The sequence below is a fragment of the Cyanistes caeruleus genome, chromosome 2 (genome assembly GCF_971803275.1).
Source record: "Cyanistes caeruleus chromosome 2, bCyaCae1.hap1.1, whole genome shotgun sequence".
Taxonomy (NCBI): domain Eukaryota; kingdom Metazoa; phylum Chordata; class Aves; order Passeriformes; family Paridae; genus Cyanistes; species Cyanistes caeruleus.
The window spans coordinates 26,338,552-26,352,645 of NC_141702.1; the positions used below are offsets into that span (position 1 = coordinate 26,338,552).

At 37.0% G+C, this 14,094-nt stretch overlaps 1 protein-coding gene across 11 annotated transcripts in view; it reads right to left on the minus strand.

The window, feature by feature from the left end:
- LGSN (lengsin, lens protein with glutamine synthetase domain) overlaps window positions 1-14,094 on the minus strand; it is a 92,781-nt gene that overhangs the window by 57,854 nt on the left and 20,833 nt on the right. For 5 of the 11 annotated variants that reach the window (XR_002862496.2, XR_015282895.1, XM_086876186.1 and 2 more), the window contains exons 1-3: window positions 13,470-13,835; window positions 3,856-3,975; window positions 1,056-1,161 (exon numbers count right to left, since the gene is read on the minus strand). The gene's annotated coding sequence lies outside the window, so the exon portion shown is untranslated. Of the gene's footprint in view, window positions 1-1,051; window positions 1,162-3,855; window positions 3,976-13,327; window positions 13,394-13,469; window positions 13,836-14,094 lie in introns of those variants that run through there. The other 6 variants (XR_015282894.1, XM_086876183.1, XR_015282893.1 and 3 more) reach the window with 5 other exon arrangements.

Here is a 14,094-nt window from a genome sequence, read left to right on the forward strand (position 1 = left end):
GCAGAGATTCTTTCACATCTTTAGCACTAATGCTTAGTTTATAAGATGCCTCCTAAATACAGTGAAGGATTTAGAAACTATTGAAAACCAATCATAGAACAGAATCACAGAATATTGGATAGAAGAGACCCACAAGGATCACTGAGTCCAACTCCTGGCCCTGCAGAGCACCATCCCCAAGAGTCACACAATGTGCCTGAGAGCATTGTCCAAACATTTCTGTAACTCTGTCGAGCTTGGTGCTGTAATCACTTCCCTGGGGAGCCTGTTCCAGTGTGCAACCACGCGCTGGGTGAACAATCTTTTTCTAGTATCTGACTTAAATCTTTCCTGACACAACTTCAAGCCATTCCCTTGGGTCCTGTCAGTGGTCAACACCTTTGGATACTCTCTAATAGTTTAACACCTTTTCTATACTGCAGCAACCAAAACTGCACACAATACTCAAGGTAAGGCCACATAACAAGTTCAGAAAAGACAGTAGTACTGAATCTTCTTGCTAATAACAAACAACTTATTTTTTTCTAAGCTATGTAACTTTTATTTTCTGCATCATTTTCATTAGAGTGTGCTTCCTCCTTGACTACTATGAGAAATTTAAATATGAAAATTATTTTGTGGCATATAATAATTTTTCATCAATGTTGTTAACTAGTCTTGCTTGGAAGACAGGCAGATTGCAGGACATGTGGATTCTGAGGTGTACTGTGCTCTGCAGAAACCATCACTAGCTGTTCAGATAACACAGATAATAAACCAGATACAGACACAGAAGGGATTTTAGTTGGACCAAGTTTAGATGGTTTCAACACTGACAAATTCATACCTACAAGGTTCCATCAGAATAGAACAAATAAGGATTTTTAATAATAGTTTAGATAGTTTTTGTTGCTAAATATATTGGGAAGAGACAATCTCTTGATGACTGTTAAATTCCAGATAGTCTGAATTGTGACTGAGATTCTTTCTGCCAGTTTGCGCTTACTGCACAGTGTCATTGTAATTCAGGCACCAGATAGCTGTAAATTTGTCAACAATGTAAAATCCTTACTTACTGCTCAAATGAAATCTGAGGTCCAGAAGAATAGGCATCAGTGGGAGAGTGGCAGGAACTGCTTGCAGAGACATGGCATGGGGGTTAGATTTCATGGTGATCAGCATCTGAAAGACAGCAGCAAGCAGCTCATTGTCTATAAATGACTGCATTTACCAGTTCAGCAGGGCAAATTCTAACCTAATGATACTTAAATTCAATAGCCTGCCACACAATCAGACAGACTACAAATTAAATCTTTTAAAATTACAGCTTTCTCACAACAAAAGCAAACAAATGAATGAAAATAATGTTTTTATTTGTAGTGTTTGCACATTGATAGATTTCTGAGGTTTAGATTGACTCAAATGGCACTTAACATTTTGGCACTCAAAGAAATGGATTGTTTTCACTCCAGCTATCCATTTCTGCCCTCTCAGGACATAACTGCTTACTTTGCACAAAGTTGCAAGGCCAGCGTACCACTAAATGTTTTGAACATATTTTCTTAATTCAGTTGTTTTTTCTGGTTTTGCTTTTACTTGTTACTTAGAACGGAAGTGCATCTGCAAAAGGGGTTAATTTTGTTTTGCACATATTTGGTAGGCTGATACGTCTATAAAATAGGAAATAACATGTTTCAATCCTATTTGTTATTCTCTCTAAGGATATGAACACACAGGATATGAACACATCACTTTCCATCATACTTCTGTCTTGAACCTTCCCCATTAGTCTGGAATAAGCTGTTCATCAGTTTTGTATTTCTATCCTTCTGTGTCTTCTATGCCTTGAGAGGCACACAAATAAACCATTTAATCTTGTAAATACCATGGAAGTGTTTCTGCTTGTACTTTGGCTACACTTTATTGTCTTTGCTATGTAGTAATTACTTATTCAAACTCTTTGCAACCATTTTTTCCAGTCCCTAAGCAAAGGAGTGAGGCAACCATCCTTCCATTTTTTTCCTGTTAGTTTTTTAACACTGAGTTTTTTGCAATCACAACACGTTGGAAATGTCAGACCTTATTAGACATTAAATACTTCACTGGCAAAACAGGTCTATACCAAACATTTTGATAAACTGCTAATAAATGCTTTCTGATAAATGTAACCTTACATCCTGAGCAGATAGTAAATAAAGCAAGATATAACTGCACTTTGGTCTCTTTCAGATGCTGAAACCTCACCTAAACATCTTTCTCTTAACAAGTTCTTTGCCTAGAGACTACTGGATCAGGCATACCACAGCAGTTCCTTGAGACCTTGAATAGCATATGCTCTGAGTTACAGGGCCAGTCTAATGGCATTACACACTTAGACTGATGCCTTTTATCTGCATCCCCTGTGAGATATTAAAGCTATATTCAGGCTACTAACTCAGTGCTCTTAAGCCTGAAACCCCGAGCGCAGAGGAGGATTAAATGAATGTTTGAAGCTGTTACTGACTTTGGCTGTTTGCCTTACACTTTATTTGAAGGACCACCACGGACACTTCATGACATGAGGAAAGAAAGGGCATTTTAAAGGTTTGCAGCAAACCCAACAGAATCTTCCAGATTATATGAAAATGCCTTCATCCTTTTTGGGGATGGTGACCTTGTTTCTGGACTTTTTAATGGCTTTTCTGAAGAGCACACAACCATCCCCTAATGTGTAAGGCTATATTGCTGAAACCAAGGAAAACTAACTCTAATGTCCATAGGGAGCTCTACAGCTTGCCCAGGTGGGCAGTACTCATTTCTCCTCCATGAGTATGCAAGGATATCAAACTGTATGTGCTTTAGCTTCTAACTGTTTTCCATTTTATGGGCACACAACTGGGCTCTGGGTGTTCTGCAAACAGGGACATCTTGTGGGTTGGATTTAAAATCCATTGTGCTTTAAGAGATATAATTATGAAGCTATCACTATGAAGTCCTGCCCAGAATTCATTTTATTTCTGGAACTGTGGCCTGTCTGTACAAAGACCGCATATATCGAATATATCAATGTCCCTGTCACATTACAGGCACTCAATGACTGATTTCACAGATTGAACACAGCCTTTCCTTCATGTGCAGGCACCAAGCTTGTTCAAACAAATCATCACTTTCTTCCACTTGATCTATCCTGTCCTCTCTGCAAATTTTTCTCCCCAAGCAGAATCAGTTAACCTCCAGGAAATAATAACCTCCTCCTTGCAGAAGGACATCTAGCGGAAAGAAACCTGTTACCAATCATAGTAATGCATGGTATGCACACTTCACAAAGCTTTGCTCTTCCAGTGACACTATAATCCAGATTATACTATTTCATGCCTGGGTACTTGTCTGTCCTTGTAGTATCATGTTGTGATGCACTATTAGACAAATGAATCTGGTCTTCTCTTGGATTAAGCAAATGAGTGTTTTCATGTTGTTACCAGGCCACTTCTCTCCCTTGCAGTTCTAGCGTTCACCATGGCCTTAGGTACTCCAGGATGCCAAGGAGAAAGACACTCCTGATCTCACAGCAGAGCATGGCAGGAAATCAAACTAATTCTCCAATACCTAACAGAGGCTCAGGTAAAAAATTTCTAGAAGTCACTCTTCTTTAGCATGTGATACATGGGAATGTCACCATCCTCATTTAAAACTTCTGCATCAATTCACAGTCATTACAGCATAACTAACACACAGTTTTCTCTTTAAAAACTTGAAAATTGAGTGGGACTAACACAGGTGATGATGAAGTTAGCACGCCCCAGCCAGCCAGTAGGTCTGGACTACACAATTTCCATGCTCTAAGTGTCCCATTGAGCTCAGAAGTGATTCAGAGGCTGGGCACACATCAGTACGTACCTGCAAAAGTCCTTCCAGTGCAGTGTTTATGCTCTCACTCCAGCCCAGGTGGGAAGTCAGACAGAAGCAGTTGCTACACCTGGTTCCAGGGCAGGCTATTTCTGGGGCAGCAGCTGAGCTCTGAAGCAAAAAGCACAAAAGAGAAGTGCTGGATTTTGCAGTGGGAAGTGAATACAAGATTAGTGTGTTGGTTTTGACTGAGACAGAGTTAGACACAAAACAAGAATTATCACATGAAATACACAAGACAAACTACCACAAAATCACAATACATTATTTTTCCAGTGCAAGCAGTGACCATTCATGACCTGACCTTGCAAGTACATATTGAATGGGTCCTAATCTGCTCTACCAGATAATCTGGTTCTGCATAATAAAGCATAACTGCTCTTATCATTAAACTTCATATCTACGTCTAAAATCAAATAAACCCTACATTCTCAAACCTGTGAATTTTATAAATTCATATTCAAATTCCACCAGATGGAAAAAACAGACTGCCTTGTGTTAATAGAACACAAGATTAATTTTTGTTACCACTTCTTGCAAAGGATAATCTGAGAAAGAGCTTTTGCTTTTATATTTATTCTAATATACAAATTTGAGAGCCTTTTCCCTGACTAGCAAACTGTGTTGGCTAACTAACTGTGTTGCCCAGAGAAGTGGGCAACACAGCATTCAGAGCCCCATCTAATCTGCTCTTGAATACTTCCCCCATCCCTGGAAGTGTTCAAGGACAGATTGGAAAAGGCTCTGAGCAACCTGACCTAGTATAAAAAATCCCTGCAGGGGGGTTGGAGTAGATGGCCTTGAAAGGTCTCCCCAAACTGAAACTATTCTATGTTTCCGTAAGAAACAATAAAGCAAGAACTAAAAGAAAGTCTTGTTTTGATGGCAAAAAACAAAACTGACAGCAGCCAAACTGAGTGACTGAGGAATGTGCTTTTGCCAGGATCAGAAGGTCTGTTGTCTGATAACAGAAGAATGGCAATAAATATAACATCGTGTTGTGTATATCATTCTGGTTCTAAAAGCAAGGCAGACTGTAAGCTTTGAGGCATCTCAAATGAGGAAACATACAATGGGCAACCCATTGTCTAAGAAATATGAAAAGAGAAATTAAATTCTGAAACAGTAGAATCATCCTGAAATAATGTTTGGTTTTGAATTGGTATTGAGCAGCAGTCCAAAAACCCATTTGATATCACCAGTAGGTAACAAAGCAAGAGAAGTAGTGAGGAATCAATAACCATATCCTTTCCCATTGACATAAACCACAGATGATCCTTGTTAGACCAGTTAGAAAAACACATTTCTGCTTTTATGTATGAGTGAATGAAAACCCAGCGTTGATGGAAATTAGGGGGGTTTAAATAATTTTCTCTAAGTTCTTAAAAGTAGTTCTCTCCATAAATTTCCCACAAAGCTGAGGAGAAAAAGGACATGACTGCACTATGACATCTAACTAAAAAAACCTTTTACAGGTATTTAAGCTATGGAACTGTTTTATTTGCTAATAAGGTCATAGACTTAATATCTGTTTTGAGGTGAACTAAATTACTCTTTCGACTCCAACTGTGTTGATTAGAGTTCCATTGATGATAATGAGGCCATAAGCATCGATATGCATCTAAATATGAAAAATCTAAGTTGAAGGCTCTTAATATCTAGCCCAGTATCACTGTCTTGCACACGTCTTTTTCTAGATATTATCGTTCTTTGCATATCTAAATCACAATTTAGCAATGCTTTTTTATTAATGTCCCTCCATTTTACAATGTAGACGACATTTTTAATGTAGACAATTCGCATTTTTTATTACTTTGTCCAAATAACAGCATTAAGTATTCTTAATTTATGCTTAAATTATATATTTCTTGAATTCATGTTTCATTTTGTGCAGTAAAATTTTTTCACACATTTAAAAATTGATATGTTCATAATTGTTCTAGTTCTCTGGTGTTATTTATGCTTAGCACAAGAGGGTTAATGTAGCCTGGGTTAATACTTCTTGAAAGATTAACAATGTACAGATTATGCAATGTGAAATTCAGTATATCTGGAGCAATTATTTCCTGTTTAACTCACATATATTTCCCATTTTTCAGAGATAACATGCCATGGAAAAATGTTCAGGTATTTCCATTGAAACAGATCAGATTTCATTTTACTTTATATAGTGAGAATAAATTCTTGTTCTTGAAAGTTCTGACAACAATGATATCTGAAATCTTTTGTTAAGTCACATAGCAACATTCATATCTAATGATAAAGTAAACTCATCTGCATTTGTAAGTTCACTATGACTATACAGTTGTGAGAGTACACAGAAAGTAGAAATCAAGACGCTGGGGTTTTATTAGCCAGTTCTTGCTATACCTGTGCTGTACCTTAACTTGTTTCTTTGTCTGTGGTGTTTATTGTACAGTCCAAAATCTCATATAGTTCAGTATGTAGATCAATTTTAACAAGTCTTGTAGGTTGAAAAATGTTGCTTTTTAAATCTTATTTACCCATCTTAAACAGTAGTTGATTTCAGAATGAAGCCAAAATCACAGAATGGGTCAGGTTGGAAGGAACCATTGTGGATCACCTGGTCTCCCTGCTCAAGAAGGGTCATCCTAAAGCACGTGGTACAGAATTGCATCCAGCTAGACCCTGTGCCACTGATTACAGCCCTCAGGGACCTGCCATTCAGCCCCTTCTCAAGTTATGATTATTCTTCTCGGTGTTACATGCAAGGACCCTTCAAAACTTCATTTTGATTGTATTTATGCTTGCCTTGATCTGGGTCACTTCAGAGAGCTTCAGGAAGAGCTATCTTCTCTGCTCTCTCACAGAGGCTATGTTATGAAGCCAAGGAAAGAACTCTGCACTGGCAGTGTAGGAGGAATAAGAATGCTTCCTGCTGAAGAAGCACCCCTTCTCATTCCTTTAACTGCAGCTGGAACCTGTGGAGTTTTCCAAAAAGCTTGGCAACCTTCCATCCACGCACCTTTGACAAAGCTGAATACAGATGGGGCTCTGAGCAACCTAGTCTGGTTAAAGATGTCCCTGCTCACTGAAGAAGGGTTGGAACTAGGTGACTTTTCAAGGTCCCTTCTAACCCTAACCATTCTATGATTCTGCACCTTCTTTGCTGATTGTAGTGCTACAGTCTTGGGTATTTCTGCACAATTTTAGTAAGGTTTTATTTCTTTCCATTTACAGCCCTGAAGTAGATGTCTAAGTACAAGGGAAATGCACTCTAGAAATGATACAGAATGAGTTCCCCTAGACCACATATATCCTGACCATGGTGTAATGCACACACAAATTTTGAAGTCCCATAATTCTTTTTTCATGTCTGTCAGGAGAGGTATGATGTAAAAAAGTCTATGGAAAATGGAAGATAAGTGGCAGAACATGAAACTCTTTTTTTTCTTGATTACAGAAACAGATTTGGCTTACCCTGTTGCTGTTTAATTTTGCCAAAAATGCCAAAAGTCACTATGCAAAATTTCCTCAAGAAGAATTGTCCTTAGCCTAAAGTTTGAAGTGTTTCTTTCTCTGCTTTGATACACGAGTATCTATTAATGTTCAATATCTGCCTACTGTGATTTTTGAAATAGATGATTTTTTTTCAGTTGTAGCTTTTATCCTCCATAAATTGATTTTACTGGTTTGTTCCATTTTTCCAAGCTCAAAGTCTTACTTTTCAAATTGAAAAATATAAAATATACTAAAACTGAAATCTCAACCTAACTCCCTTAAAACCCAGTTTAAAACTGCTCTGTTCTTTTCTTTTTGAACAAATAATTATTGAATAAATAATTATTTGATAGCCTGATACTGTGCCTTTTTCTCTCCTAACCCTAACCCATATACTGTTGATTAAGGTACACTCACAGAAAAAGGGAAGACTGTTCCATATCTTGATATATTAGAATGAATTTATTTTTTTTTTGCCTCCCACATATGTGGGAAAAAACCCCAACATTGCTTTTTTGAGGGAATTAATATATCCACTACCGCATACTGTAAAAGTCTTTGTATCATTAATTGGAAATGGTATGAAAGCATCCTCTAAATTGGTCCCTTAACAAAAGTATCCCCTTAAGAAAAGACAGCTGAAAAGATGCCTGGTTTGGCAATCCTGCAGGAGATGGTTTTCAGTGTAGGTCCCCGAGCAATGCAGCGTTATCCAGTGCAAGGTGGCAGATGCAGGTCAGTGGCAGTTCACACAGTACATGAATTGTAGGATTTTGTGCAAAGTTGAAGAAGTCGCCTCTACCTGAGTGAATGACTTTTACATTAAGCACCTTTTGGTATCAGACATTAGTGCCCACCTTGCAGGGAATGTGGGGAAAAGCCACGCCTTAAAATTGCAAGGCTCTGAGTCTGATACATGAACATATGAATAGTTGTTCACCTCACTTTCTAGGATAACATACTGTGTTCAGGACCTATGAGAAAATGCTTAATCTAAACAGATGGACAATGCAAAATAAGGGGGTGGAAAATTTGCAGATGGCACAGAAATATTCTGAGGAATGAAGCCAACATTTTCAAGTGTAAAATCTCAGAAACCATGCACACAGTAAAAGAAGTACCTTCTTTGAAGGAAGCTGCTCAGAAGTGTTAATTCCACCAGGGTACACTGCCCCTGGTTATTTATTTCAGGTTTAATTTTAGTTTTAGGACTTAAGTGAGCATTCAAGCTTGAAGGTGTTTGTCTGTTGCTCACTTTAATGCTCCAAACAAGGAGTAAGATAGGTCAAGTAAGTCATGCCATGACTATGAGTTAGTCACACAACCCACCTGACTCCCAGGTATCAAGATAATTTTCATTATCTAAAGAAGAATTAAAGTATCCAGCACTTGTTACTCATGGGCATCAACTGATCATTTTGTACAAAAACTAGTTCCAGGAAACAGCAAACGTGACAGTCTGTGTTGATATAGAAAATAATTTAATGCAAGATTCTCTTCCTCTTCTTTTAGTTTTCTTATTTTGTTCTATTTAGTTTGTCTTTTCTATTTTACTCACTCTATTTTTTATCTCATTAAACTCCTCCTGAAATTGTATTCCCAAATAAGCCTCCTGCTTCTATAATCCTCACTCAGTTACTCCTACAATGGTGTGAATAAGACTTTCCATGTAATAAATCCATGTAATGAAATTCTTCTGTGATTGGCAAATCAATGGATAAAGTGCATTCAGATTTCTGAAGGTGGTATTTCCTAACTCTGACTGACAGAATGAGTTCAGGACAGATGATTTTAACTTCCTCTCATTTTTTTTTTCTTCTTTTAACCTAGCCCAGATCTTTATTTTTACTCAATGCCTTACAGGACTAAAATTTCTCATTCCTCATTTTTTCCTCTTCCTGTTCTCTTTCCCAGTGATGTCTTCATAACCTTATCTTTTAGCTGTCCTTTTTTTACCTCTTGAAGAAAAATATCAATTTAACTTACACTATTTCTTTATGGTTTTACTCATATTTAAGAAACACAGCACTCTGATGGTGCAAGGAAGGACTTTTTAAAGTTGAATACAGTCATACAATGTAAAAAATCAATGATAAAGCATCATACAGTATTTCACTTCGTTTATGTAGTTCACTAAACAATGTTATGCACTTCAGAATATGTATCAAAACATCTGGTTATATGTACACAATAAATAGACATACACCCATATGGAAGGATGGATGGGTACACATATCTGTGGATACATATTATAATTTCAAAAACAAGACTATGAATCTAAAATGGAAATCTGTCATAAAAAGCACACGAAGGCCCCAAATGACTGAACTTTTACTTACAAAAAGCAAATGGTTTATGATTGATTTCAGCATCTATTCCCATAAAATAGAATGATTATTAATTTCTACCTGTAAATTAATGTGTTTGAGTCTTCTTTTTCTGTGCAGGCCATATGGCAGGGTATTATTTCTTTTTGAAAAGAAGATAAAGGTATGAATATCAAGATGTCAATATTTTACCAAATTTGGAACAGTTTTGCTGTGGGTAAATTCCGTGCGCTTTCAGTGGAACTTGTCCTGCAGAGTTATGGATTCAGTCCCGGTATTTCTAGTGTCCTACCATGACAGACCGAGGATATTGCAGTCATAAATAAAGACATCCAATTAAACCCAAGACATTTCTTAAAACATAGCATATTTGAAGGACACTTAATTTTCTATGCAAAAACATTATGAATGTATGATCCTTGAAATGTATTCCCAAAGTCAATTTGGAGACAGACAATCATATCTTTTTGTGGAAAGAACAAAATTTTTCTAAATGTTGTATCTTCTATTTTAAAGCCTTTGACAGCACATTTAGAATGGTTATATGTCAGACAGTTATATAAAGGAGAATGAGAAATCAGCAGTGTGTAATTCAGAAAGGAACCAGAATACCACTGAGTTTGGAAATCCAGAGAAGAAAGCCCTTGTTCCCAACCAAGCTTTGCTGCATTCATGGTTGTTACAGAGCAGCACTACTTCTTCTCCTGGGCAGTAAAAGGTATTTTTATAGAAAAGTTGGTTGAACTGGCATTTTTACCTTATCCTGACTTATCATGAAGTTTTATGATGAACTTATAAATTGTTTATTTAAAACTACTCATGTACTAGTTTAGAAAACTTCCTGTGATGTTTTTCTCAATCCTCTGCGGGTCTTGGGCAAGCAAATTGGAGGATGGCTTTAGAATATGCCAGTGATAGCACAGACAGAATATGTATTCTCTTGATGGAAGAATTCCAAGAGGAACAGCAGAGCTGACATTTGACACACATATTATTAAACAACAGTTCAGGGAGTGCAGCAGAAGTGAATTTACCAGTCATGCCTCAGTTAATAAAGATGAACTGCAGTAGCTACTGTACTTAGTAACTCCACTGGAAAGATAATTATTGAGATGATATGGAAAACAATCCCATTTGCCAACAGATTTTGAGATCATTTTCATTTTTATGGAGAGAGAAAAGAAAAAAAGAGGATTTCTTTTTTCCCAGTGAAATTCTGTTGAAACAACCCTTTAAATTTCAAGAACTCAAGTGTGATCACTAATAATAGACAGCCTGCTAGAAATTCATTATACTATTAAATTCTGCTGAAGATTTCTGAAAACACATCTGAGAAATATTTCAGCCATAGTAAACTGGATTTTTCAATGTCTTTCCATTTAATGTTCTTGTTATAATGTAAAAAAACCTGTGAATGCTACTGCTCCTCTCTTGCAACAGTGCAACTGCCTTAGTAACATGAATCCTATTTTGCAACTTCTCTAGGAAATTAGTTAAATGGTATAGGAAACAAATGCAATGGAGAACAGATATTTTGTGATCCTCATTCTTTATGGCTTAATTTAGATCTCTTGTTTTCAGAAATTATATTTTTTTTTTTTAATTTGACATTCCTTTTTATTATTTGCTATCACTTTTGCACTGATGTTCTTTTGCAAAAATGCAAATATTTTGGACTTTTACTGGGTAATTTGAGGCAGAATGAAGCCCTTAGTATTACAGGGAGGGTAGCTGGCTGAGATAATAGCCAATGCTTTCCAGTAGAAGTTGGATTATATAATTTTAACTTGCCCAACACCAGTTGTTTAGGATGACAGTTTTCATACTGGAAATCTGAGTCTGAAAACTTACAGAAAAAAAATTAGCAATAATAATTTGGTTATTTGCAAGAAGGAAATAAGGAAATCCAGATTGTTTTCTACATAATAAAAAAAAAAAATCTGAGATATTTTCTTGCCAATTCTTTCTTCTTTAGCCCCATCTCATTCTTCATGTCTTCCCCTCTTCCTTACTATATGCTATGGTTTTGAACTTGAGCAAGATATGGACATTTAAAGGCTGAACCTGCGAAATACCTGTGAAATTGTCCCTGTGAAATACCATCTTAAATGGCCACACTACAAACTTTAAAGTGCTACTGACACATACCCAGAGAGACCTGTGAAAGAGAAGTCAAAACCTTAGAAATTCCATACACACTGAACACATTTAAGCTATACAAGACTTTTAGTCATGAGTAACCTGTTCCTACACTGTATTCACAGAATGAATGAGTTAACACATGTGCACTTTTATAAATTTTCTCATTTTCCTGGCTACCTCTGCTGTTCTGCCTGGGACAAGTGAAAACTGCAAGTATTAAGCCCTCACATTGTAACAGTTGTTAGAGGAACCTCTGCTCTAGACATATGGCTTACTAAAAATACTACCTTATTTGAAAAATGAGGCCCCAGTCTTCTTGGTTAGATACATGAAATTAATGGATGCCTTTGACCTTAACCTGTCCATACTTCAGCTTCCTTCAAATCAGATAAGGATAAAATATTCCATTGTTTCACATGGCATAAAGCAATAAATCAATAAATTTTGTAGAGCTTCCAGATGCAAGTGATACATCTCATAGAAAAATCTGTGATAAAGGAAATGATTCAGAGAAGAATTTCAATAGTATGCACTGTCAGCTGTAATGAATTAGGTAATATTTTAAATATGTGCTTCTGTGTCATAATACATAAGCACTGGGATGCCAAATAAAGACTGTAGATGCATTTTTCATTTTGGCACTTACAAACTTTTAGTGCTTGGCTTCTCAACCTTACTCACATTTTTATGTTTGTACATATGCCTGTAGTCTTTAAAACAGTGCTTCTGCAGCACTATAAGTCTGTAGTTAATGTCAAATTTTACAGACTCTGGATGGAAAAGTACTTATTTCTGAGTGCCAAAACTTTTTTTCTTTGTAATTGTTATTAATCACTACTGAGACTATTTTGCATTTACAGTCTTACTCACTCTATGACCTGCCTTGCATGTTTGCAACTTCTGTGTGAGCTAAAGAGACACTGAACAGGTAATGTCTCTTACTATTCTGTAACCTAATCATTCAGTTGCTGACCATCAGGAAAAATAAATTATCAATACACTAATGGAGAAAGGATTCACTCTCACTACAGGCTATGAAACCGCATAAATGAATGGCAGAACACGTAACAATTTATCATTTCTTGCCATTTCACCTCTAAAGGACATTTTTACTGCTCAGTTTATTTTAGCATCACTTGACTTTGAAGGTTAGAAATTTTTGTCTGTGCTACATTTCCTCAGACTTTATAGTATTTTTAACTGTTGCCAGTTAAAACCAGACATATAAATATGTCTATGTTAAATCTAGAGATGTAAATGGAGTTAGCAGGAATGTGAATGGGAATAGCAGGAATATATTTTCAACTTTGTTTTGTCAGTGGCTTACTTGTACAAGGGTGGCTATTCATTAATAAAGGATTAAATTAACCTCAGAAGAAAGTGTCATATTTACAAATTCAGTGTCCAAGGAAGGTCACAGATTGATGCTTCAGCTAGAGTTGGAAAACACTAGAAACTGCAGTATTCAATATCTTAGAGTTAATAGAAAACTATATATTCACTTTAATACCAGTGTCACGAGGTGACTTTACCTTTAAGGTGGTTTTGAGAGCTAAGGAAGTTGAAGTTGCTGGTGGCTGATGGGAGTCTTTTCTCCTGACCAATTATCGGTCATTACTGGGAATTGACAGCAGTTTTGACCATTGAAAAGTGAGACCAACTTGTGAACCCTACCTTAAGATGTAAAGTCAGGGTACTTGGGTGCTCTTTGTTTCCTGGCTGTGAAAGGTAACAGGGCTCCAGGCCTCCCGTTCCCAGCCCAGGCCATGCGGCTGGGTGAGGCTGGGCTGGGCCCAGCGGCTCCCGGCCGGGAGATGGGGCCTGTGGGGCTTACCCCGGGCTCTGGCCGGGCCAGGCCGATCTCTGGCTCGGCTGCAGGTTTTGCTGTGACTAAATTTACTAGAGACTGCCAAGTGAAGAAAGAAAGAATGAACCTGTGGTGAGCTAAGCCAGTGACTACACTTTCCAGAACAGCCATGAGGAATCTTCCATCGCAGACAGCTCCAGCTCCTGTTCGGCAGAGATCACAGAACCATCTACAAAAGCCTGGGCAAGATTTTAACTCTTTCATTACTCAGATGAGACTTGCAGATTAATCTTTTTATCCAGAGAGGGAAAAAGAGAGTGATCAACATGTAAAGAGACTTTATAAACTATCAGAGACAGTAAAGAAAAAGAAGTTTCAGAAAAGGTAGAGAATAAGGAGATGCTTTAATTAAGATGAAATATTTTTCTGTTAAAGCTATGGAGATGGACAGTGAAGTCCTGAAAGAACTCCTTTAATTCATGATAGAGTATG